We start from the raw sequence: 27288 nt of genomic DNA on the forward strand, positions 1-27288 counted from the left end.
ATGTGGAGATGGCTGTGGAACTCCCACAATGGGGTCGCCAAAGACCATCGTTCTCACATGATGAGCTTGTTCAGGCACATCATGTATGCCGGCACCCCATCATCCCTGGAAGACAGCTACAGGGTGCTGACTCAAGAGCCAACAGCGCAGAAGTACCCAAAGTTCCTCCGACACCTTGCTGAGGTCTTCAGAAGGAGAGAAGAGTGGGCCATCTGCCTCCAGTCTGAACTGCCAACAAGAGGAAACCACACGAATAACTACGTGGAGAGTGCAATGCGCATTCTGAAAGAGAAGGTCCTCTACAGACTGAAAGCATACAATGTCACACAGCTGGTTAGCTTTGTTACCACGTACATGGAAGAGTACTACATCGCCGCCTCACCGATGTCGCCAACAACAGAGGGAAGCAGTTGAAAAACATCCACCATGGCGATGTTGACTGTGAGGCGATTGTTCAGGTACGTTTTGTAGCATCCCCACACTCTGGAACACACTGTAAGAGGGGACAGAAATATAAAAAAAAATAACAAAAAATCTTCCCTTTATAATAATAAACTTATCATATATACATAGTAGCCTTACAAGATTCTCCCAGGTGAAATAATTTTGAACTGCTACAATCAATGTTTTAATAACAGAAAAATCACTTTAAAAAAAACATTTTAACATAAAGACAACCTCTAATAGAGCGCTGTATATAATGTCATATTGAGCTGCATTATTTGATACAGAATGACTGTTTAAAAACTTTGATTTCAATAAAAGTTTTTAAACAGTCATTCTGTATCAAATAATGCAGCTTCAAACATATACATGAAAGCCAGTAAAAAACACACAAATACATTTCGTTACATAATAAACAAACCAATGAAATAACTAGCTTTAGCTCCTAATGAAAATTGGCATTTCCGTTAGCCTAAACAGGTCATATAAAAATACACAACTTTGGGACATAGCCTACTCATCCAGAAAAGGACCACAAAACAAATGTGTTTCTGATTGATTTTAAACTCAGTTTAAACAGTTTTTTTCTTGTTTTTGTTTTTTTTACATGACAGTCACATGCTCTCCCCATCTGATTAGAGTGGGATATTTAAACCCCTTGCTTACCTGATCATTCCTGGTTACTCTGCTGCTGTCTCTGCCACTCTGCTGCTGCCCTGCTGCTGATATTGGCTGTTGCTGCCACCACTTCTGCTTGTCACTGCTCGTCACATCCACCTGTGGGCTCTGTTTCTACGATCCTCTGTGGGGAGGGTCTGCTATTCATTCCCTGCAATGTCTGTCAAGCAGATCATTCATGGGGAAATGAATACAATGAGATAGAGCCTGATGCAAAGCTTGCTTCAGTCATGCTAAAATTATTTATGCTCTGCTTTAGTTGTGCAAAATGTTTGTGCCAAAAAAAAAAATATTGAACTCAATCTAGACTTATCTGACTGAAATGTTTTGATCATGTAATCAGCATTAATTGATTGTTCATATTAACTTAACTAGAATGAACTATCCTTTAGAAGGTGGCAGCGATGCAAATCCCATGGAGTTTCCTCCAAATGAGACCAACTCAGGTCTGTACACAGGCTTGTATTGTAGTGGGAGACTACTTTTCTTATCTTTCCAATTAATGCACTATCTGACTCTGAAAATCCGCTCAAGGTTGAAGTCCAAAAAATCAAAGGCAAAGCAGCAGGTCCTCAGTCCAAAAGGTGTTTATTTCCAAAAACAGAAAATATATATCCGTGAGCTACCCCGGGGCAACTGAGATCTCTCGCCGATTCTCCCCATTTTATACCTGTGGTCCAGGGTCCCCACGCCCCTATGGACCATCCTTTTACCTTTATGATCATCCTGGGTTTGTCACTTATTATTCTCATTCTTGGATGTGCTCTGAAGAACCTACAAATGTCTTACTCAGGCCCCTTCTGTGGCCTTGGGTGAACTGTGGCAGCACCTGTTGCTCATTTAAATGGTGCATCAAACATTGGTCTTTTATCAGCCTCAAGCTCAATTAAAGCTGCAAGCAGCGATGAACGGGCCCTCGCAGTCCACGCGGGTCGCGGCATGCTGCCGTCGTTACATGCTGCCGTCGTTACATGCTGCTGTTGTGACATGCTGCTGTCGGGGCTTGTACTTGCAACAACTTCCATTGAGGAAATGAAAGTGAAGGCAGTGAAGCTGTCATTTCGTCATTTAGCAATCAAAGCGCCACCTATTGGTCGATTTGCACGAAATTTTGTAGAAATGCTCATCATGCCATGGAACACAATTGCCAAAAGTTTTGTGTTCATCGGACTGTATTTCATCAAGATACACAAGAATGTCTGTTTGACCACAATGCGCAGGAAATTGTTGTTTTATATTTTGGCCGTTCTGTGGACTAGCACATTTCTTTTAATAACTTTTTGTCAGGAGGGTCCAAAGATGCTGCGTGCAAAGTTTGGTGCAAATTGGAAAAACTGCCTGGGAGGAGTTCGAAAAAGTAGGTTTGCGACATTTGGCGAATTTGCAAATGGAAATTCAGTGCGAACGTGGGCGTGGCCTACATCACACTGTTCGGCTGTATTCAGGGAACACGTAGATATAAGGTTTAACAATGTGCACCATATTATGTGGGAGTAATTAGCAAAAAACGTTTTTTCTTGATAATAGCGCCACCTGCTGGTCATTTTTGGTGTGTGAGTTACAGGGGCCGGTCTATACCATCCCTATGAATTTCATATCCATAAGTGTTATGGTGTGGGCACAGTGGCAAATCTAAAATGAAACTGCCACCAGAGCGCCACCTAGTGTCATATCGGTAACCCCTTTGTCACCTGTCCTCAGGAGGCCATTGGCAATGAGTGTACCAAGTTTTGTGTTAATCCGACCAACCGATGTCGAGATATTAAATACTTCAATTTAAAGAGCGCCACCTAGTGGTCATCGGCCAAAATTTAGCACAGAGCCTTAGAGCATCATGAGGAAGTAGGATCCTGAGTTTGACGTCATTTGGACAAACCAATGTGGAGATATGCAACACTTCCTGTTTGGAACGAAATCTGCAGGAAGTTGTTATTTAATAACTTGAGTATTTTTTGGAATATCAAAATTCTTTTAATAACTTTTTGTCAGGAGGGTCCACAGATGATGTGTGCAAAGTTTGGTGCAAATTGGTGAAATTGCCTGGGAGGAGTTCGAAAAAGTAGGTTTTCGACATTTCGCGAGCTAGCATAAAAACGGTAGGCGGAAATGGGCGTGGCCTATATCAGGAGATTCAGCACAATTCACTGAACGCGTGGATACAACGTTTTTGAATGTGCGACAAAGTATGTGGGAGTTATTAGCCAAAACGCACTTTCCTTATTACAGCGCCACCTAGCGGTGAAAATCCACAACGACAACAGATTATAAAATTTTTCGCCAGGTTTGATATATATTCCAAGTTTGGTGACTTTTGGGGTATGTTCAGGCAGTGAAAAATGCGATCATTTTGGCCGAAAAATAATAATAATTAAAGCTGCAAGCAGCGATGAACGGGCCCTCGCAGTCCACGCGCGTCAGGGCGTGCTGCCGTCGGGTCATGCTGTTGTCGTTACATGCTGCTGTCGAGGCTTGTTCATGCAACAACTTCCATAGAGGAAACAGAACTGAAGGCAGTGAAGCTGCTGTTTCGTCATTTAGCAATAAAAGCGCCACCTATTGGTCGATTTGCACGAAATTTTGTAGAAATGCTCATCTTGCCATGGAACACAACTGGGAAACGTTTTGTGTTAATCGGACTGTATTTCATCAAGATACACAAGAATGTCTGTTTGACGACAGTGTGCAGGAAATTGTTGTTTTATATTTTGGGCGTTCTGTGGACTAGCACATTTCTTTTAATAACTTTTTGTCAGGAGGGTCCACAGGTGCTGCGTGCAAAGTTTGGTGCAAATTGGAAAAATTGCCTGGGAGGAGTTCGAAAAAGTAGGTTTGCGACATTTGGCGAATTTGCGAATGGAAATTCAGTGCGAATGTGGGCGTAGCCTACATCACACGGTTCGGCTGTGTTCAGGGAACATATAGATATAATGTTTAACGATGTGCACCATATTATGTGGGAGTAATTAGCAAAAAACGTTTTTTCTTGATAATAGCGCCACCTGCTGGTGATTTTTGGTGTGTGAGTTACAGATGCCAGTCTATACCACCCCAATCAGTTTCATGTCCATAAGTGTTATGGTGTGGGCACAGTGCCAATTATAAAATGAAACTGCCACCAGAGCGCCACCTAGTGTCAGATCGGTAACCCCTTTGTCAGCTATCCTCAGGAGGGCATTGGCAATGAGTGTACCAAGTTTTGTGTTCATCCGACCAACCAATGTTGAGATATAAAATACTTCAATTTAAATAGCGCCACCTAGTGGTCGTCGGCCAAAATTTCGCACAAAGCCTTTGGGGCTCATGCGCAAGTAGTATCCTGAGTTTCACGTCATTTGGACGCACCAATGTGGAGATATGCAACACTTCCTGTTGTGACCCGATTCCACAGGAAGTTGTTATTTAATAACTTGAGTATTCTTTGGAATATCAAAATTCTTTTAATAACTTTTTGTCAGAAGGGTCCACAGATGCTGTGTGCAAAGTTTGGGGCAAATCGGTGAAATTGCCTGGGAGGAGTTCGAAAAAGTAGGTTTTTGACATTTCGCGAGCTAACGAAAAAAAACGATAGGCGGAAATGGGCGTGGCCTATATCAGGAGATTCAGCACAATTCACTGAACGTGTGGATATAAGGTTTTTGAATGTGCGACAAAGTATGTGGGAGTTATTAGCCAAAACGCACTTTCCTTGATTGTAGCGCCACCTAGTGGTGAAAATTCACAACGACAACAGATTATAAAATTTTTCGCCAGGTCTGATCTATATTCCAAGTTTGATGAGTTTTGGGGTATGTTCAGGCAGTGAAAAATGCGATCATTTGGGAAGAAGAAAAATAACAAAAAATAAATAATCATTCGAAAAACAATAGGGACCTCGCAGGTTCCCTGCTCGGGCCCTAATAATTAAAGCTGCAAGCAGCGATGAACGGGCCCTCGCAGTCCACGCGGGTCGGGGCGTGCTGCCGTCGGGACATGCTGCTGTCGTGACATGCTGCTGTCGGGGCTTCTACTTGCAACAACTTCCATTGAGGAAATGAAAGTGAAGGCAGTCAAGCTGTCATTTCGTCATTTAGCAATAAAAGCGCCACCTATTGGTGGATATGCACCGAATTTGGCACAAACCCTCATGTGGGCATGGAAGACAAATCAAAAAAGTTTTGTGTTAATCGGACTGTATTTCATCAAGATATGCAAGACTGTGTGGTTTACCACAACATGCAGGAAATTGTTGTTTTATATTTTGGTCGTTCTTTAGACTATCACAATTCTTTTAATAACTTTTTGTCAGGAGAGTCCACAGATGCCGTGTGCATAGTTTGGTGCAAATCGGAAAAATTGCCTGGGAGGAGTTCGAAAAAGTAGGTTTGCGACTTTCGGCGAATTTGCGAATGGAAATTCAGTGCGAACGTGGGTGTGGCCTACATCACACAGTTCGGCTGTATTCAGGGAACATATAGATATAATGTTTAACGATGTGCACCATATTATGTGGGAGTAATTAGCAAAAAACGTTTTTTCTTGATAATAGCGCCACCTGCTGGTGATTTTTGGTGTGTGAGTTACAGATGCCAGTCTATACCACCCCAATCAGTTTCATATCCATAAGTGTTATGGTGTGGGCACAGTGCCAATTATAAAATGAAACTGCCACCAGAGCGCCACCTAGTGACAGATCGATAACACCTTCGTCAGTTGTCCTCAGGAGGCCATTGGCAATCAGTGTACAAAGTTTTGTGTTAATCCGACCAACCAATGTTGAGATATAAAATACTTCAATTTAAATAGCGCCACCTAGCGGTCATGGGCCAAGATTTTGCACAGAGCCTTAGGGGCTCATGGGGAAGTAGTATCCTGAGTGTGACGTCATTTGGACAAACCAATGTGGAGATATGCAACACTTCCTGTTTTGACCCAATTTTACAGGAAGTTGTTATTTAATAACTTGAGTATTTTTTGGAATATCAAAAATCTTTTAATAACTTTTTGTCAGGAGGGTCCACAGATGCTCTGTGCAAAGTTTAGTGCAAATTGGTGAAATTGCCTGGGAGGAGTTCGAAAAAGTAGGTTTTCGACATTTCACGAGCTAGCGAAAAAAAACGGTGGGCGGAAATGGGCGTGGCCTATATCAGGAGATTCAGCACCATTCACTGAACGCGTGGATATAAGGTTTTTGAAGGTGCGACAAAGTATGTGGGAGTTATTAGCCAAAACACACTTTCCTTGATTATAGCGCCACCTAGTGGTGAAAATTCACAACGACAGCAGATTATAAAATTTTTCGCCAGGCCTAATGTGTTTGCCAAATAAAATCGCGTTTTCATACACGTTCAGGCAGTGAAAAATGCGATCATTTTGGCAGAAAAAAAAAAAAAATAATAATAATAATCATTACAATTACAATAGGTCCTTGCAGTTTCACTGCTCGGGCCCTAATAATAATCATTCGAAAAACAATAGGGTCCTCGCAGGTTCCCTGCTCGGGCCCTAATTAGAGCACAGTTGGGACTGCAAGGGATATTAAAAAATCTAATCACATGCATGATCATGACCCAGTTTCTCATTTGCCACTACAGTCCCCCCTTTGGTCCTTAAAAAAAAAGGACCAATACTTCCACTAATGACCCGGGAGAGCTCACACAAGTCAACACAATACAAACAATAGCATGAATTTAATGTAAATAAAACATAGTATATATGGTTTCAAACGATATAAATGCAACTCCAACCTACAAGACTGACAATGAGTATCAACCCATAGGGAAGTGCTTCAACTATCAAGAGGATAGTTGAGAGTTTTCCCTGAGCCATCTTCTGGACCGGCCCTCAAACAGATGACCCAGTGATATTCATTAACAGATTTCTATTCTGACCTGGCAACATGATGGGGGAAACATCCTCTCCAATTTAGCTGTTTCTGAGAGGTAAAGGCCCCATCATGTGGCCCACTGTTCAAACTGACCTGTCCTTTTGGTGCTACATACAACACAGAAGAACTTCAAAATCAAATGGCGAAACACTTTAAACTCAATGGTAAATTAGAGATATATAAATGATGATAAAACACATTACACATGCTTAATAAACACATTTAAGTCCATGACATTAAATGGGTACACATTCTTGTGGCGGTAATCCACCTTAAGTCAACACAAGTAAACACTAGATCAACAGTTATTAGATCATCGTCATGAGATACTCATATTGTCTTTTTGTTTTTGTTGAGATTTTTCAAAAATACTTTTTTTGCCTGTTTCCATAGTAAGATAGAGAAACTATAGTCTAAGAATAGAGCAGGACTTTAAAAAAAAACACGGCTGGGTAATTTGCATGGACAGTTTACCATTCGTGGATGGATTAAAACTACATGGTTAACATATAATCTACTAATACTACATTGTGAATCATATTTAATACCACAAAGTGTAATCATCTAGAACTACATGTGCTTTATTTCATGCATAATTAATAACTTGTGCACATATGATTATATTAAAGTGATTAAGAGACAATCACTTTGTCAACATTGTTTTTAACAACCTTTGCAACCTTTGTCTATCATCTCAACATTGGTTTTGTCAACCTATGTCTATGTACCACTTATGGAGATTAACCTCCTTATATATATATATTTTTTTTTTTTATTATTGTTTTCCAAAAAACTAACATTCCACCAGTGCCCCTATGAACTTACTGGTTTCCTGTAAACCACACTGGTTTAAAACCTTTCTCTTGCTTGTTACGGCACTCAGCTTTCTGACGTTACCTTCACAGATGAGTGCCCTCTTACCTTTATCAAACACTCATTTCATCATAACTACACATTTACAACAAGTGATCCCACATAACTGTATTGAATCCAAAGGATCGTCGTACAATTGCTGGAGCTCCATTTATAAACCTGTCAAACTCTCTCTCTCTTGCACGGTAGTTTCCATTTTGATACCTCACCCTTCTTCCTGGGGAATGTAGGTACCGATGGCTACCTCTGTCCTGCTGTCTCCACCTGGGTTTCTCCACTCCAGGTGCGGACAGCAACTTTAGCCAGGCTTGCATTTTTGCTGGCACATTTGACCAGATCACATTTTGTCCATTATCCATAATGTTGATGACTTCCTGGCTACTGTGAAACCTCAGGGCATAGGACGTAGTTTTTAGCCTAGGATATATGGTGAAAGGATTGCGGCTCTGGTTGAAAAAAGGATATGTCCAGAGGAACAATAAATATGTTGCTGTCACCAGATAGTTCACAGTCTGCACACGTAAGTTGTGGTTCAAGGGCATGATATTGTCAGTCAGAGTCTCACCTTGCAACAATGCAAACCCCTCGTCCCAATAGCGGTAGGTTTCAGTTTCCTCAATTTGTCTGAGGAGGGATCTTCTGTGATTTCTGTTAACCAGCATCCAATTTAATCGTAGGTCTTCTGATGCATTCCACTGTAAGTAGGGGGTAATGGGATCTGATGCTTGCTTCCAGGGTTCGTACCAGTCATCCCGATGCTGGAGTTGTGGTACATAACCAACTAATGTGTTTATTATTTTGGGGCCTGGGGCTTGGCAGTGAATGTCTGAGTCTTTATCTATATATTGGACGTAGGGTGTCAAAAAGTCTCCATATGACCAGCCTCCTACTGTTCTCCCGGCAGGAACATGTTGGTCACGTAGCTCTCTCCATTGTTCCCATCTATTTACATAAGCTGCGTCATACAGCAGTGCTCGACTCATGTTTTGTCCTCTATTGGGCACTGTTGTAAGTACCCCTCTGGCCATTATCAGGGTAGTGACTATTTCCCACTGTAGTCACCCCTGTGTTGAACATCGCCAATGCTGCTCTTTGTTGTTGCAGTCTTTCATTGCAGAATTTCAGCAAGCTATCCTTTTGGCGCTGCAGTTGCTTCACCATCATCTGCAAGTGTGCATTCTCTGCCTGCAGCTCTGTAACTCTACTTTGCAGGTGTGTCAGAGAAGCGTTCAGGTGCCCATTGTCCATTTGTAGCTGCACGGCGTTTCTCCTGATTTTGATTATCATGTCGTGTGCTTGGGGTGACAGGCATGTTTGCAGGGTGCAGTACACGGGTTTAGGCAGGTTGCCTATGGCAGTCTCAGCGTCTCGGTGTGATGGGTATGTGCTCAGTGGCTGTGGCAGCACACCATTGAGCTTTCCCACGTCGTCTGCAGCAAACTCATCTTGTAGTGGTTGGGCTAGCTGTTGGGCCCACCTGCCTCGTAGTGCAGGTCTGATGGGCTCTATGCGATGGAGTCCTCTGTCCTCCTTGCCGTCCGGGCTCGCTGGGCTGAACAAGTTCCCCGTTGGGGAGACTCCTGGACGGTGTGGAGCCACTCTTGCTTCTGATGAGGCGGATACGCCCGTTGCCAGGTCCTGGGATGAGTTGAAACCTGCCCTCCACTTTTATATGTATGCCTCCGCCATTGTGTCCAGTCTGTCCTCCATTTGGCACAACCTGACCACACCTGATACGGGCCTTTGGGCTGGTTTCACACATTTTGATGGTGGCTGTGGTGTTTCCGGTGTCAGTGGTTGGATACCAGGTTTCCTTGCTGCTTCTCACCAGTCCTGCTGCATCCGTCATGTTGGGTGTGGATCTTTTGGTTACATATTCCAACTCTTCTCCTCGCACTACACAGAAAGGGAAGAGTAGTTTATCAGGTTTACGTACCACAGGTGGCATTGCTGTTGCTATGTCACAGCTGTCATGCTTTTTAAATCTATATGGGCATATCTGTGAGTCTTTACTCCATCCATCCAATTTCCCTGCCATGTGCATTGCACAAAAAGCAAAACATTCAGTCAGGTCTGAACAGTCACCTATGTGACTTCCTGGCAGTGGCATGAGCTGTGGTATTCTTTTGGCGTTGTAACATGCAATACACTCTTGTCTGTCTTTATTCTGTGCTTTGTACACTGTTTTCAGCTGAGTAGGTTATCCACTGTTGAAACATGTTTGAGTCCCACTGTGTAGTTTTTAGTCTGGCCAAATCTCGTTTTTCTCACTTGTTCATCAGCTGAATCCACTTGCTAGCTTCTACTGTTGTCATTTCCTGGTTTGTTTCTACCTCCTGACATGATGTGTTGGTGCATATTACCTGCAATGTCACCATCCCTTCTTCTCGGCAGTCAGCGGTGCGGGGTAATCCCACCCAATATTTACCTGGAGCGTTGGCTGTTGTGATGTCGGTGGTTAGTACATACTCATATGTGTCCACTTTTACATACAGAAAGTGATGTGGTTCTCCTATTTGTAACATGCCTTTATCAGTGGCTAACATAATCATGGCAAGTACACAATTAACATGTGGTGTGTTGATAGTGGCGGAAAAGGATTGTGTCATTAGGACTTCTCCTTCTCCCTCCCCCCTTGCGAAACCTGAAAGGGTTAGCACAAAGAAAAAGAAAACAAACAAACTAATCTGAGTCAGAGAACGCCCCCCAGGCGTGAGTGGGCAGTCTGTATCTTGCAGGCCAGACGGTCCTGCACTTGCACTTTCTGGAGTGTCACCGCCTGTGGCAGTGCTGGCGGCATCATTCTTTGCAGCCGCTCCAATACTATGATCAGTACGTGATAGGGGGGTACCGTCACGTCGGGCCCGTAATCGTGCTGAACGTCGTTCCCCTTGAGGCGATGCAGTGGGACCAGGTGTGACGCTGCGGGGTGTGCTTTCCGCCTCCCCTTCACTAGGTGTGACAGTGCGGGGGGTGCCTTCCGCAGCCCCTTCAGCATGCTCAGGCAAATGCCCAGGCGAGTCTGGCGGTCGGTGACGGGTGCAGTGGTTACGATGGTACCAAAAGTTCTTACCTTCTACTTTCAAGGCTGAGGGTGTAGTAAGTACCACCTTAAATGGCCCTTCCCTACGGGGCTCGTGCCACTGGCGTCTAAATACTCATACGAACACCTGGTCTCCCACTTGAGTCTCACAAGCATCCACTGGAATTCCCTTATCGTCTCCTTTATTGGCTTCTTTCACCTGTTGGAAGACAAGTCTGTGGATTTGAGTTAAACCCCGTAAATAGTCCCCCAATTCTCACTCCAGCTGCTGAAGCGGTGGTCCCTCTATAGGGCCTCTGCACTGTGGCAGAGGCACTGGGCGTCCAGTAAGCATTTCATGCGGGGTTAGATAGGTTAGTCTGTTAGTTTGCGAGCGCATAGACATTAGTGCTAATGGCAAAGCATCCACCCAGGTGAGTTTACCATTACTGCCAGCCATGATTTTGGCTATTTTAGTTTTTAATACACCATTTGCACGTTCTACAGAACCTTGTGACTGTGGGTGATACACACATCCATATTTCTGTTGTATTCCAAGTGTTTTAAACATTTCTTTTATGACAGAGGACACAAAGTGTGGTCCGCTGTCTGATGAGATGGTGTCTGGCATGCCAAATCTGGGGAACACCTCTGTACACAAAAATTTAGCAGCTGCTCTGTCATCATTTCTAGAAGTTGGGCATGCCTCTACCCATCTACTGAATCTGCAAATTACCACAAACATATATCTTTTGCCTTGAACTCTATCCAGCATGTCTACATAATCCATCATCAGATGCCTAAATGGGCCTTCTGGTACTGGGATATGAGCCAATGGATGAGTGAATGATTTGCGAACATTATATTTTGGACAATATATACATATGGCCAATTCTCTATCTACCATTGCCATCATGTATGGAGACCACCATACTGCTTGTAGTTTTCTCAAAACCTGAGCTCGTGAACAATGATCTGGCTCATGCATTTTCTTTATTGCTATCTTTAGCAATGACAGAGGTAGGACAAAGTGTCCATGACTGCTTCTCCACAGTCCTTCATGGGGGGTCACTGTTCTGATTGCCCCCCTTTGAACCCATAAGCGTTTTTCTGCTTCTGGGACTTGGTTTTGTGCCTCTATTAGTGAGGTTAAACTGGTTATAGGGGCACAGTCTTGCTCAAACAAAATTGGGGCTTGAGTTGCTTGCCCTGTAGCTTCTTTTGCTGCCTCATCAGCTAAATTATTTCCTCTAGCTACCAGTGAGTTGTTGGTCTGATGTGCTGCGCACTTAACTATAGCTAATTCTGTAGGCAATTGTATTGCCTGGATTAGCTCTGACACTCCATGTCCATGTACTACAGGAGTGCCATCTGCACGAACAAAACCTCGCTGTTTCCAAATACTGGCATTAATCTGACAAACACCGTAACCATAAGCACTATCGGTATAGATAGTTGCCCTTTTTCCTGCAGCTAACTTACAAGCTGCAGTTAGGGCTTTTATCTCTGCTAACTGAGCTGAACATGGTTGATCTAAACGCACTGATAGGAGTTTGGTGAATGTATTATCTGGGTTCAACTGCACAACTCCATATCCTGCACAATTACCTATGTCACCTCATACGCAAGATCCATCTACAAATTAAAGCTGCAAGCAGCGATGAACGGGCCCTCGCAGTCCACGCGGGTCGCGGCATGCTGCCGTCGTTACATGCTGCCGTCGTTACATGCTGCTGTTGTGACATGCTGCTGTCGGGGCTTGTACTTGCAACAACTTCCATTGAGGAAATGAAAGTGAAGGCAGTGAAGCTGTCATTTCGTCATTTAGCAATCAAAGCGCCACCTATTGGTCGATTTGCACGAAATTTTGTAGAAATGCTCATCATGCCATGGAACACAATTGCCAAAAGTTTTGTGTTCATCGGACTGTATTTCATCAAGATACACAAGAATGTCTGTTTGACCACAATGCGCAGGAAATTGTTGTTTTATATTTTGGCCGTTCTGTGGACTAGCACATTTCTTTTAATAACTTTTTGTCAGGAGGGTCCAAAGATGCTGCGTGCAAAGTTTGGTGCAAATTGGAAAAACTGCCTGGGAGGAGTTCGAAAAAGTAGGTTTGCGACATTTGGCGAATTTGCAAATGGAAATTCAGTGCGAACGTGGGCGTGGCCTACATCACACTGTTCGGCTGTATTCAGGGAACACGTAGATATAAGGTTTAACAATGTGCACCATATTATGTGGGAGTAATTAGCAAAAAACGTTTTTTCTTGATAATAGCGCCACCTGCTGGTCATTTTTGGTGTGTGAGTTACAGGGGCCGGTCTATACCATCCCTATGAATTTCATATCCATAAGTGTTATGGTGTGGGCACAGTGGCAAATCTAAAATGAAACTGCCACCAGAGCGCCACCTAGTGTCATATCGGTAACCCCTTTGTCACCTGTCCTCAGGAGGCCATTGGCAATGAGTGTACCAAGTTTTGTGTTAATCCGACCAACCGATGTCGAGATATTAAATACTTCAATTTAAAGAGCGCCACCTAGTGGTCATCGGCCAAAATTTAGCACAGAGCCTTAGAGCATCATGAGGAAGTAGGATCCTGAGTTTGACGTCATTTGGACAAACCAATGTGGAGATATGCAACACTTCCTGTTTGGAACGAAATCTGCAGGAAGTTGTTATTTAATAACTTGAGTATTTTTTGGAATATCAAAATTCTTTTAATAACTTTTTGTCAGGAGGGTCCACAGATGATGTGTGCAAAGTTTGGTGCAAATTGGTGAAATTGCCTGGGAGGAGTTCGAAAAAGTAGGTTTTCGACATTTCGCGAGCTAGCATAAAAACGGTAGGCGGAAATGGGCGTGGCCTATATCAGGAGATTCAGCACAATTCACTGAACGCGTGGATACAACGTTTTTGAATGTGCGACAAAGTATGTGGGAGTTATTAGCCAAAACGCACTTTCCTTATTACAGCGCCACCTAGCGGTGAAAATCCACAACGACAACAGATTATAAAATTTTTCGCCAGGTTTGATATATATTCCAAGTTTGGTGACTTTTGGGGTATGTTCAGGCAGTGAAAAATGCGATCATTTTGGCCGAAAAATAATAATAATAATAATAATCATTCGAAAAACAATAGGGTCCTCGCAGGTTCCCTGCTCGGGCCCTAATAATGTTAGCTCTGATGGGATTGGTTGGTTGTACAAATTCTCGCGTATTTTCATGAAACTATCTGTTTCTTTAATCATGGGGAATGCCATCAGTGGGCAACACCATTCTTGTCGCTGGGTTTATAGTGTTGCATCGCAAGTTCTGTTCCTGATAACAAAACTTCATAACCAGTTCTTCTGGCTTGAGTTAATACAAACCGTGGGCTGGTTAGCATGGCATGTAACTGATGTGATGTATATAATGTAACAGGATGTCCCATTGTCAAGACTGATGCCTTTTTATAAGCAAAGGCAGCTGCAGCTAATCCCTGATAACAGGGAGGCAGGCCTTCTTCTATGTTATCCAGTCTTGTGCTATAATAAGCCAATGGTTGTTTTCCTGTGGGGGAATCCTGCATTAACACAGCACATGCATAACCTTGTTGTTCAGCTGCATAAAGATGAAATGGTTTACTATAATCTGGGGTGGCCAGAGCGGGGGCAGTCTGCATATCTGTTTTAAGGAGGAAGAATGCTTTTTCGGCTTCCTTTGTCCAATTTAACTGGGCTGACCTGTTTGTCTGCCCTGCAGCAAGTATCAGAGCTCTCAATGGAGCTGTTTTGATTGCATAGTCACATATCCATGGTCTGCTGTAACCAGTCATGCCCAGAAAAGACAACATTTGCCCCACCGTTTGCGGTTTCGGAGCCTTTGTTACAGCTTCAACTTGAGAGGGTGCAATTTGTCTTTTATTCCCACTCAGTTGCCGGCCTAAGTATTCTACTGTTTGTTGACAAAACTGCAGTTTGCTTTTACTGACCTTATGTCCACCTGCTGCTAGTGCTTTCAGAACTGTAATTGAGTCCTTTTTGCACTGCTCTTGGCTGTCTGAGCATATGAGAATGTCATCAACATACATCAAAGTGGTGGACTGAACATTTAAATGTTACAGGTCTTCTGCTAGAACTTTGTTAAATATTGATGGAGAGTGCACCAACCCTTCTGGCAGTCTGCTGTAAGTGTACTGCTGTCCTTGATAAGTAAATGCAAACAGATATTGTGACTCTGGATGAACTGGCACACTGAAAAATGCAGAGCACAAGTCTATTACCGTGTACCATTTTGTCTCCGGAGGAATGTTGGACAGTAATGTATGTGGATCTGGTACGATTGGTGTTTCTTCTGTTACTATGGCATTTATTGCTCTTAGATCATGCACCAACCTATAGTCATTGGAATTTAGTTTCCTTATTGGAAAAATTGGTGTATTGCACGTGCTTTTAGTCTTTATTAGAACTCCTGCCTCTAATAATCCTTCTATAGTTGGTTTTATGCCATTGATTGCTTCCTGTCTGAGAGGATATTGTTTTTGGTATGGTAAACGTACGTCTGTTTTTATTTGAAATTGCTGTGGGGTTGCTGATTTCACTAAACCTACATCAGTTTTATGTGCTGACCATACTTGTGGTGGGACTTCTGACAACAGGTCTTCATGATCTTTGGTCAAGAACATTTGTGTCTTTTCTTCTGTGGGCAACAACACTTTTTCTGCAATCACTTCGTCAGCTTTTTTGTATGAAATTCTCATAAAATGTCCATCTGGTGACGTATGGATATATTGATTGTCTGTGGAAATCCATTCTTGGATTTGTTGAGCTTCTTTTATCATTGGTCCTAATTCATGTGATTCATGTCCAGCTACCACCAGTAATGTCACATGGGGTGATGAGTTAGGATCTTGAAACCACTCTTTCATATCTTCTGAGAGCCTGACTGCTGCTGCTGTTCCTTGAGGTCCCATTATGATGTCCTCATATTGTATGACTGTCGTGGTGTGATTAATCAGTTTGTTCCAACATGCATCATAGTCCTCTTGTTCACCATCAGCATCATACATCATGGCACAGTGAAGTGGAAGAGTGGGTTCTTGGGCTGCTTCATAATAGTGTGTAACAAATAGCTTCCATGTTTCCCATTCTTGATGCAGAAAAGAGTTTGGTGAGGTTATTTTCATCCAATATACATGTGCTTCTTTGGTCACCATATGTTGTTCCATCACTGTTGCCATTAATGTCTGCAGATTTTCTTCTGGCAGATCGAAATGTAAGCCATCCGGTGTGCACATTATTCTTGCTTGTAGTGTACACAAAATGTCTCTTTCTAATAGATTGATGGGTGTGTCAACTGAGTAGAGTAGTGGCGCATAAACAGTTCTTCCTGCAATTTTCATAGGAACTGGTTCTGTCATTGGTATTATTTGAGTCCTCCCAGAGAAACCAACTGTCCGAATTTTTGCTGATGAAAGGGGAAGCCCAGCTCCTTCTTTTCCAATACAGGAGTGTGTTGCTCCTGTGTCCACCATAAAATTATGCTGACGATTCTGTATTGTTACCTCTATGGTGGGCTCAGTTTGTGGTTGCATGGTTAGAACAGGTGTTATAACTTCCCCTTCAGGTTTCTCTGGGCATCCCTATTGCCATTGTGCTGCGGGTCCCATCCAGGGATTGGTTGGGCAGTTTCTCTGCAAGTGTCCAGATTGTCCACATCCCCAGCATTGGCTGTTTTGTCGTTGTGTGTTTTGTGCTGGTTGGCCATATGAAGGCTGTTGACGTTGGTATTGCATTTGTGGAGGTCCTCTTCTCCATCTTCCTCTTTGTGGCAGTCCTCCATTTTGATTTGCTCTTCCTCTACCCTGTGGCGGGTAGCCAGCGTTTCCTCCTTGGTCAAAATGCACGTGTATTGGAGGAGCTTGTTGCATTGTTGTTGGAGCTGTTGCATAGTTTGGTTGCTGGACAGCTGAGGGCTGTTGCAGAGTTTGTGGTGGTGCCGCTGCTGCTGCAAACATTGGTGCCTGAGTGATAGCTGGCTCAGCTTTTATCTCAGGTGCAGGATTAGGCTTGATTTGTGATGCTGTAGTTGTCACTGATGCTTGGTATTTAGCCTTATCTTTGTCTTTCTTGATGTTCTTGGTCAATTCTCCAATGTGGAGTTGTGTTAGCTTTCCAGCTAACATTCTGCTCTGTTCTTCTTGGCTTGACTTTTCAGCTCTGTATGTATCCACATAATGTACAATGTGTTCTGAAAACACAGGCCAGTCCATTTTCATCAGGCCAACCACTTGGTTTAGTTTATTTTGTACTTCTTTTGGCATGGCATTTTTCACATACAGCTTGAACAGAGCTTTAGATGCTTCATTTGCATTCCAGTCACTTCCAGTTTCTTCTTTCCACTTTCTTTGAAACTCATGTAAAAACTGTGTTGGATTTTCTCCTTCTTTCAAAGTCTGCCTTTCCAGCTTGGATGGATCCATTTTAGATGGATACTTGTTTCGTAATGCCTCCCATATTTTTGTTCGATAATGTCCAAAGGGTTTAGCATCATGATAGTGATTATGATTTAATGCTCTTGCACTTCCATCTTCAAAGATTTCGGCCGCCATCTGCTGGCCTACTATCTTCATTAGTATGGCCTTAATATCTCCCAGCGCCAGCTTTACTCCTCCTGTGTTTTCCTCAAAGGCCCTGATCCATTTATCAGCTCCTTCTGTTAGTGCAGGTAGACGGTTTATTAACCCTGTCATGTCCATGAAACTCCAGGGCACATATCTTTCAGCATCGCCTGGTCCTTTGGCCAGGAGGGGCAGTATTGTTTCCTTTGACCCTTCACCTTTTCTTTCCTCTTCTTCAGAGAGTTCCTCTTCCTCCTCTCTCTCTCCAGTGAGTGGGTTGACCTTTGTATGATAATCAGGGATGCGTCGCCTTCGTAGTTGCAGGTGATTTAACCCTGTGTCCATATTTCTGGCAACTGCCAAGTTTACCTCATATGTCAGAGGTTGTCGTGTTTTGGCTCTGTTCCTCTCCTGTGCCTGTTCCTTTAATATCTCCTGTTCCTCTTTTATCATGTCAGCTTCGTATTGTTGACGAAAGCTTTTCATTAAGCCATTCCAATCGGGTGTGTAGCCTGAGTGTTTTCCTGCATCTTTCACAAGCTGTGCTTTACATTCATGGTACCACTGCTTTTCCTCCTGTGTGGCCTTTCCAGTTTCTATTTTTTCTTATATTTCTCTGCATCTTTGTATTCCAAACTCCATTTCCCATGGTTCAATTTGGCCTCTGTGCAGCTGTCTGTCGCCTGGGTGGGAGTACTTGAGCCATTCTCTCACTCCCCTTCTGTCTTCACAGGGGAGTCTGTGTGCATGTGGTTTTTGACTTTCTTCCAGCTTCTCCATCAGCCTGCTGAACTCCTCGAACACTTTAGGGTCTAGTGCATGTTGTGTTGGAGTAGAGTGACGTGCTGTACCATGTTGTTGTTGCTCTCTGCTTTTCACCGTCTGTGTTTCGGACGGTGCTGGTGATACGTCACGGTCAAGATCAGTCACATCACTGTCATGGTTGCTTCCTTCTCTGTCTAAATTTTCTGCTAAATGCTCAGAGGTTTGGCTGTGGTCTAAATCCTCTGAAATACTACCCTGACTGTGTGTTCTTTTGTGCTGTGCTGAGCGTTGGCTAGTTTTCAAGGTCTTCACTAATCTTTTGGCTTTTGTGTGTGTTATCTGCTTCTGATGTTCCGTTTTCTCTCTCAAGTCTACTGTAAGTTTTCCCACTATTCTCCCATCCACTTCTCTCAGTGGAAACTGTCTTATTTCCTCCCCAGACACGTATGGCGGTGGCGGTGTTTGTGCTTCTAAGACCGGAGCAGTGGGCTTTGTTTTATTCTGCTCCCTTTTTTGTTGTACTGCCATTAGCCTCTGTGTTCCTTCTATTTTGAAGTACTGCAGCACATCTCTCTGTTCAGCGTGATTCATCTTTTTATTTTGATGCTTTTTATCATTTTTTAGGTCTTTTCTCCGTAATTCAGCCTCTATTCGGGCCCACAATAATTTAGGTCAAAAGTCCCTGTTATCGGCCACTTAGTGGCTCCGGAGGATACTCTGTGCCTCTTTTTCATGCACTCCTGGATTTTTCTCTTTTGTGTTGGGTGTTTCAACACTAGTTCAACTGGTGTCAATCCCGTCGGCCGCTTACTGTGTGTTATGCCCATTCTGTTAGACGCTAACTGGTACAGCAGGCCCCACGCTGCTTTTATCTTCTATTTTTCTTTCTTGCCGCCGTTATCTTTTTAGATTAGACTGCTCCTCTTCTGGCCCTCCAATTATTAATCTCTTTTTCTCTTAATCAATTTCAATATTATTATATTATTGTTATATATTATATATTATTTATTATTTACATATTTTTGTCAAAAAAGTTTTCTTAATTTCTTCTTTACTGCGTTTTACTGCTTTTATTTTCTTAATATTTCTTAATAATTTATTTTTTAACAGTTAATAATTTATTTCTTAATATAATTTTATTTTTTATAACTTGTTCTGCCTCAATTATGCTCTTTATTATTTACACAGTACTCATACTCCTCTTTTATTTTATGACATATATTCATGCATATTTCAACTTTCATGCTTTTTTTGTACATATATTTACAAAGGCCTTATGCTATTTTCTTATTTTTTTTTCTACTCTACAGCTGTTTCACTACTATGTCACAGCCCTCTTACTTAGGCGCTGTCTCTGGATCCTTTTATCTTATTTTAGTCATCCCAGAGAGGGCACGATGACCTGGCTTCCCTGCCAGACAGAACTTCCCGCGTCTAAATCACCCCGGAGAGGGCACGGTGATTATACGTAAGACCGCCAGTTCTCTTGACCCTTCACCCGGGTCGCAACGAGCTATTGTTTAAATCTCAAACCACAACAACAACTTATTTAACAACTTATTCAGACTCTTTAAACAACGATAACAACTGATTAGACACTTAGACAACGATAACAACTTGTTCAGACATTAACACGCATTTTATCCTCAGCTGATCTGTCCCTCCTCCTTACTCTTCACAGCTAGAATTATTTGTTTCAACAGATAATGGATTAGTACTATTTTCTTGTGTCATCATTCTTGGTACTGCCGCATATTTTACAAAATACCATATTATTCCACTTCATAGACTCAAACACATACAAATCCACATGCAAATTAACATGTTAAAAAGCATCCTTTCACATTTATCCATCTTTCTTCATGCATATTTTTGTTTTACCATTAAAATTTGATTAGGACAGGCTATGCATGAACATTAATATTCAGACATAATTCACATGCACGCATGAATTGACTTGACTAAATCATACATTTACATAATATGACTTAAACATACATATATAATCATTAATCACACATACTCACGATTTTGACCTGAAGACTGCTGTCACGCCTCTTAAATACCTCAATTCAGGTTATTATTTTTACAATTTAAAATTCAATTTAATTTAATTTAATATATGTTTTAAATTTATTTTTATTTTAATTTTTATCAGTTTTAGGTTCTTTTTAAGAGGTTTTAGCAAAATACCTGAGACTTGTGGGCTGGGAAGGAGCGGACAGCATTACTCATGTAAAATAATAATAATAATACATTTGTCTCACCTTAATGGTGGATGTGGGGCGCGCCTGAGCTCCACCGTCCTTTCCCACCCAGTCCCTTTGCCGCAGGCTGTGTGCCGGTCACTCCTCCGCGGCTAGCGTCGCCAAAATGTAGTGGGAGACTACTTTTCTTATCTTTCCAATTAATGCACTATCTGACTCTGAAAATCCGCTCAAGGTTGAAGTCCAAAAAATCAAAGGCAAAGCAGCAGGTCCTCAGTCCAAAAGGTGTTTATTTCCAAAAACAGAAAATATACATCCGTGAGCTACCCTGGGGCAATTGAGATCTCTCGCCGATTCTCCCCATTTTATACCCGTGGTCCAGGGTCCCCACGCCCCTATGGACCATCCTTTTACCTTTATGATCATCCTGGGTTTGTCACTTATTATTCTCATTCTTGGATGTGCTCTAAAGAACCTACAGATGTCTTACTCAGGCCCCTTCTGTGGCCTTGGGTGAACTGTGGCAGCACCTGTTGCTCATTTAAATGGTGCATCAAACATTGGTCTTTTATCAGCCTCAAGCTCAATTAGAGCACAGTTGGGACTGCAAGGGATATTCCAAAATCTAATCACATGCATGATCATGACCCAGTTTCTCATTTGCCACTACAGTATCATACATGGTGTTACATGGGAATGAGTTTTCCTTTGTTTACAGTTATCTGTCTGTCTCTGTCTAACCATCTGTAGTCAGCACTGACACTGAAGAACCACTGGATTGTGGACTGGCTCCTGTTGAGACTGACTCAGGTAAAGACAATCAAGCATGGTTGCACTTCCAGAGTACATTAAAAGTACTATTAAAACATTCTTATAACAGACAATGCTGTTGATATGATGTGATCCGTAAGGTGATTTATTGTCAGGTAATATATTGAAGCTTAGTTGTCTTAACAATAAAATCCACTGATGAATCACATGACATTTCTGAGGAAGATAGCAGGAAGAGGCTATCAAGACATGTCAGGATACAAGGTAGCCTACATAAACTGTCCGTTAAATTCAATAGTACTTTTTCAGACTACATTAAAAGTAGGCTATAACCATGAATTTTTAATAATACTATAAACACCTTGTACTGTACACACCTTGTAATGGGAAGTCTTTCCTCAGATGCAATGTTTTTTCATGCTACCTCAAGGAACATCTGGACTGGAGGAGGAGCTGATGCAGGTTTTCGATTGCCTGAAAAAGAAGCTGAGAGATGACCCCAGCTTTTCAGCACCCATTACATCCTTCATCTCCAGCTTCAATAAATTAAAAACTGACAGTTCCCTGCAGTCGGCTCTTTCAACTTTTGCTAAGGGCCCAGTCATCAAGACGACCCAGTACCAAAGACCAAAGGGACACCTTCAGACAACAACCCAAATTGGGGTCCAGCCCACAGCTGTAGCCCGCAGAAAGGCAAGGCTGGGTGGGAGAAGGGCCTTAATATCAGGGCGGCCCACAAAGGCCTCAGCGAGGGAGCACCCGTATAATAAGACTGGAAGGAAGAGGAGTGCTCCTCATTGTCTCGCCCACTGTGTGGAAGAGAACATCACCCTCGGTGGAACACACTAGCTGGATGATGACATTCATGATTTCTTTAGTAAAATGTTGTAAATAATTATTTTTCATTCCTTGACCGGAGGTTTGATGTTTTGATAAAATACTGTGGTTTTTAACACACTAGCTGGGTTGATGACAGTCATGATTTCTTTAGTAAAATGTTGTAAATAATTATGTTATTTTTTCATTCCTTGATAAAAAGGTTGATCAGAGGTTTGATTTGATTCAGTGGCAACAATAAATTACTACTTATTTGTGTGCATTAAGGCAGAGGTCTTCAACAGGGGGTCCGCGGAGGTGTTGCAGGGGGGTCGTGGAATTTTTGGTTGATGAGGCAATGTTTCATATCATTTAGTTTTCCACATTTATCAGGGTTCCCACTCTTTTATTGAAATCATTTTCCAGGACTTTTCCAGGACATTTATACATCCCCCGTCCCATTCAAGCTTTGGAGAAGTGTTCTTTTCGACAGTTGTACTTTATTAGTATTTGTAGATGTGAGGTCTATGGCTATAATTTATTAAATAATCTCTTACATGCTTAGAAATTATATGATAACTTTTGATCAACTCAAAGTTGCTAGTTTTATCACCAGATACTTATTTGGAAAGGTCAAATAGAGCTCTGGTAGCTCATGTCACCATGTGATAAATCATTTTCCAGGACATTTTACTTTTTTTCCCTCATTTTACATGTGTTTTCTATGACTGGAAAATTGGTCAATCATTTTCCAGGTTATTTAATATAATACACAATTTTACACAATATAGTAGGGGTCACACACACACACACCAATGCGCACGAATACGCCTGCAAAACTCACCGTTTAATAGGGACAATGCAATTAGCCTACCATTTATACACTGGTGCTAGCTGTCCGTCACTAATTCGCGGTTAGTGGCGATAATTCAGATTATTTCAGATGTTTTGAGCAGCCAATATTTGTCATGGTGATATTATTACATTAACGTAGCCTAGTAGTTTTGATGAATAACTCATTAGTTGGACTGATGAGCCATAATCTTACCGTATGCTGCACTCTGCATCAATGAATGTTTAGCCGCACGTAGCTGCATCAACCAATCACGAAGCACCTTGATCTGCCAATAAGATGACGGCACCTCATGAATATTAATAAGATTCCCAGACTTATCCTACGAATAAAAATATCGCCCGCGGGACGGCGGAGATCAACATGGCTACCTCCGCAATTCACGTTGATGAGGAAGACACGGAAGACGTTACCACACTGACAGCATCTCCTCCGGTAGAAGACGACAGTCACCCGCCGTGGTCATACCTGGCAACAATGTCTGGCTACCTTGGGATGGGGGAAAATCCTAAAACATACAGAATGAAGTGCCTCTTGTGCATGCCAAAGTGCCATGAGATAAAGGCGTTTAAGAACTCTCCGTCCAACCTTAAGAATCACATTGAGGTAAATGAATTAAGTAACGTTAATCGCTGCCAATGTCATCTCATGTGCCAGGAGTATAAATATGCAATTTCCTGATAAAACATAGTTTTAGCCAACATTTTAGCCTACATATTTCGTTAGCCAACATTACGTGCAAGCTAACGTTGCTAGTAACTTTAGTATCACACGTGGTGGCGTGGACAAGTATGGATAAACCTACGCGACACACACACCCACAGTATTTTACACTTTATTCTAGAAAATATCTTGCGCAAATTGTTCTGCAGGAGTGTCGATAAAACAGGGTTAGCATCTTAACCTATTCGAAGGAGGCAGCTTTCCTTCCGCATGATAAATTTTCAATATCAAGCGCTTCACTTTTTTTATTGATTATTATCAGATGCACAAGATCTGTAACTTGAAGTTAAGCAATATTGAAAATCTGCATTTTTGTTCATAGGAGCTGTAGTGAAATAGCACGCTGTTTAATAAAATAGCTTTGTTTTTGTTTTTTAGTGTATTTGTTGTAATGCACAGCTATTGCCAGTCTGGGTCTAGAGCAGATATGAAAAAAGTGCATGTATGTGCATATAATAACTACCAGATACAGAGCACATCTGCAAAAGTTGGAACCAAAACTGCATTTATGTTAACCACAAAGAAAAAAGGGGGGAAAGCAGATGTCCAAGCTCAATGTGCTGCATGATGTTTTAGCTTGTACATCTGCTATTTTTTAAACAATTTGGCATTTTTGAAAGATAAAATATAGTTGACAGTTGACCAACATTTTTATCAATTGGACATGCCCACAATTGGGACACCAGGGTGAAAGTGGTTAGAACAATCCAGACCTGTCATTGTGGTAACTGTTGAGTAATGTCTTGAGTATCATTTAAACTAATAATATTATTTATTTTATTCATGTATTTTTCATCTAGAGAGCACATCCACAAATGAAAATGAAGCCTTCAGAGAGCTTCTCGCAGATCTCCTTCCTACTGTCAAAGTCATCACACGGGTCACCCTGAGATCAAGGATTGAAGATTTAGCAAAGACTATGAAAAGCGTGGTAACTGAGGAGATGAGTAAAGTGGACCACATCGCCACCACTACAGACTGCTGGTCAGTTAGGAGAAGGAGCTTCCTTGGTGTGACTGCCCACTGGGTCAACCCGGGTCATAATGACCACTAAAAAAGCAGAGCTCCACTAAAGAGCCTGCAATCGTTGCGGAAGGTTATCTGATGTTTTCTAAGAATTTTGGACGTGTGGGGCGAACTATTTCTTTCTTAGCTGAAGCCGACAACGGGACAAAATAAATGTAAAGACAGGCATAGTGGAGTTCCTATTTTCGTTTTGACAGGTATAATAAATTCTGTAGTCTACCCCTTACATGACCTGGAAAGTGACATTATTCTAAAACGCATAAGAATAACTCCCCCGACATGGTTAGAAAATACTGCCTCTAGGCCTGTCACAATTATTACATAATCGCCTGATAGTGATTATTTGAGCTGACCGCGATCATTTTGCATAATCGTCAGATTCCACGATCAAGGGAATTCTACTCCAATGTTAGAAATGCCGCATAAACATGCTTGGATGGAAACATGGTGTTTTAAGAGCAGCGTGGCTCCTTTTTAAGAGCGTAGCGAGTGGTGAAGCCGGAGACAGAGAGATGGTGGCTGAGCTCAGAGCTGACAGGTGTGGGTGATGGAGGAGAGAAGAAATTAACAGTAAAGTTGTCTAGTAGTAGTAAATGTACAGTTTAGGTTTCTGTTTGTCTCTGAGTAAATGCTGCAGCTCCTCAGGACCCAGGAAAGTTCCCGTGTCTTGCTTCCCAGCTGCTGGGTAAAGTGAGGGAGGAGCTAGGCTAGGTTACGGTTAGCCCCGAAGTTAGCATCAACTTCGACCCTGGAGGCAAACCAAAGTCTCTGCTGAAGCAGGAACGGTTAACTACGGAAATGAGGAGAACATTACTCGCCCTGCCTCATCGGCATGCAAAAAGTAATCAGGAGTAAATGCTAAACGTCAGTATATTTTCCTGCTTTTTTGTCCTTTGCCAATCACACCTATGAAAAAACTGCAACATTCAGCAAGTGTCATGGGCTGTGGAATAAGTGTGGAAGATCCTGCCAAGCAGCTGAAGCTGTGGAAGATGCCTGCTCCCTCCAGCTGCTACGACCAAATGCCACCAGGTGGAACTCGCTGTTTATGGCTGTGGAAAGGCTACTCAAGAATCTGAGAGAGAAGGGAGAGCCAGCTTTAAGAGAGATCTGTGCAGAATTGAAGGTTCCAATGTAAGTTGGAATTATGTATTTTTTATTTATTTATTTATTTTTTGCCTGTCATGGCTTCTGTGAATGTCCCTGACTTGTATCATATTTAAATGAGACTCGTTTAAAAACCACTTGACCCCTTTAGAAATGATCCCTGAGGTGAAAGTGCTATGCTCCATTAAAGTCCTCATTTCATACTATGTTCGCCTTCCTAGTGGTTTAGTTTACCGGAGCTATTAAATATTTTTACCACCACTAGAATGCAGTAATATGTTGAACATACACTATCTAGCTTTCACCAACCTACCTACAACTGCACTCTAGTGGTTATAAAAATATTCAATCTCTCAAGTAAACTAAACCATTATAAGGAGCTGTAGACAACCTCGGAACTGGTTCATACACAATGTACTGTAAAACCTTGCTTTGTATGTTTTCTAGGTTACTGATTTTTGGGTACAATATTCATGCATAATTGTAAAACAGTGGTTTGTTTTCTCCCTAACCGGTTCCATCCAGTTGAGCTCACTTTCCTCAAAGAGTACTACACCACCATGAGCCCTGTCGCCCAGTCCATCAACATCCTCCAAGGAGAAGCGGAAGTCCAGATAGGATGGCTTCTTCCGACGATTTCCCTGCTGAGCAGCAAACTGGAAAAAATAAAGATTGAACAGAGGCACTGCAAGCCGTTGGTTGAAGCCATTCAAGTGGGCATCCAGAACCGTTTTGGCGAGATGTTAAAGAGACCCTGAATTGATTGCTGCAGCGATTCTCATCCCAAAGTTCAGAACGGCCTGGATCAAAGATGATGCTACACTGAGAATTGGTAAGACAACATGAAGATCTTTAAAATAAAGGAAATGTAGCAAATATACATTAAATTACAAATAATGTACACTTACTACATTTGTTATTTTATTATTCATTTTATACATCAGTCTAATTTCGAATTAGGTTGATAGTATTTCAGCTGTAATCAGGGTACTGTAAATTTTGTTTTTGAAGTTCGGGGCCTGAAAATATCTCAAGATGTCTGGAATTGTTAGAGTCAAGACATTAAATTTGTGTTTCTCTCCTTGTTTATTCCCTGAATTTGGCAGATACAGAAATTGTGAAAGTAGCCAATCTGCAAGCTCACACTGCCTCGTGTTGCGAGCTTGTAGATCTATTTTCACAATTAGTCTCAACTTTTTTTCTATTATTTTATTTATTTTTTGCTAATTTTGGCCTTTTGTTTCTGATAGTATTGTTTGTCAATGTAATTTAATTGTTTTCCCTTAGAGTTATGGAAAATGTCATAAATGTAATTAAATTTGTCCTATAAAAATGTGCACATACCCTGGCTGTACTAATGCTAGTTTCACCCTCCCTGTGTTTCAGGGTTGGACTACATCAGGGAGCAGTTGGAGGATTCTTCCATTTCAGCAGATGTTGGATCCGGCTCATCTGATGAGGGAGATTTCTTCCATGCCCTGAAAAGATCCCACGAAACACAAAGCGCCACCAAGCAGCTTGATTCGTACC

General features: G+C 42.0%; 1 long non-coding RNA gene across 2 annotated transcripts; it reads left to right on the plus strand.

Moving 5' to 3' along the window:
* Nucleotides 1–363: 363 nt before the first annotated feature.
* Nucleotides 364–27288, plus strand: LOC141015664 (uncharacterized). 2 transcript variants are annotated; one of them, XR_012180563.1, is made up of 4 exons: nucleotides 364–458; nucleotides 25582–25785; nucleotides 26284–26590; nucleotides 27145–27288. It is a non-coding gene; the product is annotated as an uncharacterized lncRNA (long non-coding RNA). The 2 variants fall into 2 exon arrangements; XR_012180562.1 differs by lacking the exon at nucleotides 364–458 and having other exon boundaries at nucleotides 24827–25785.

This window comes from Pagrus major, chromosome 20 (genome assembly GCF_040436345.1).
Source record: "Pagrus major chromosome 20, Pma_NU_1.0".
Taxonomy (NCBI): domain Eukaryota; kingdom Metazoa; phylum Chordata; class Actinopteri; order Spariformes; family Sparidae; genus Pagrus; species Pagrus major.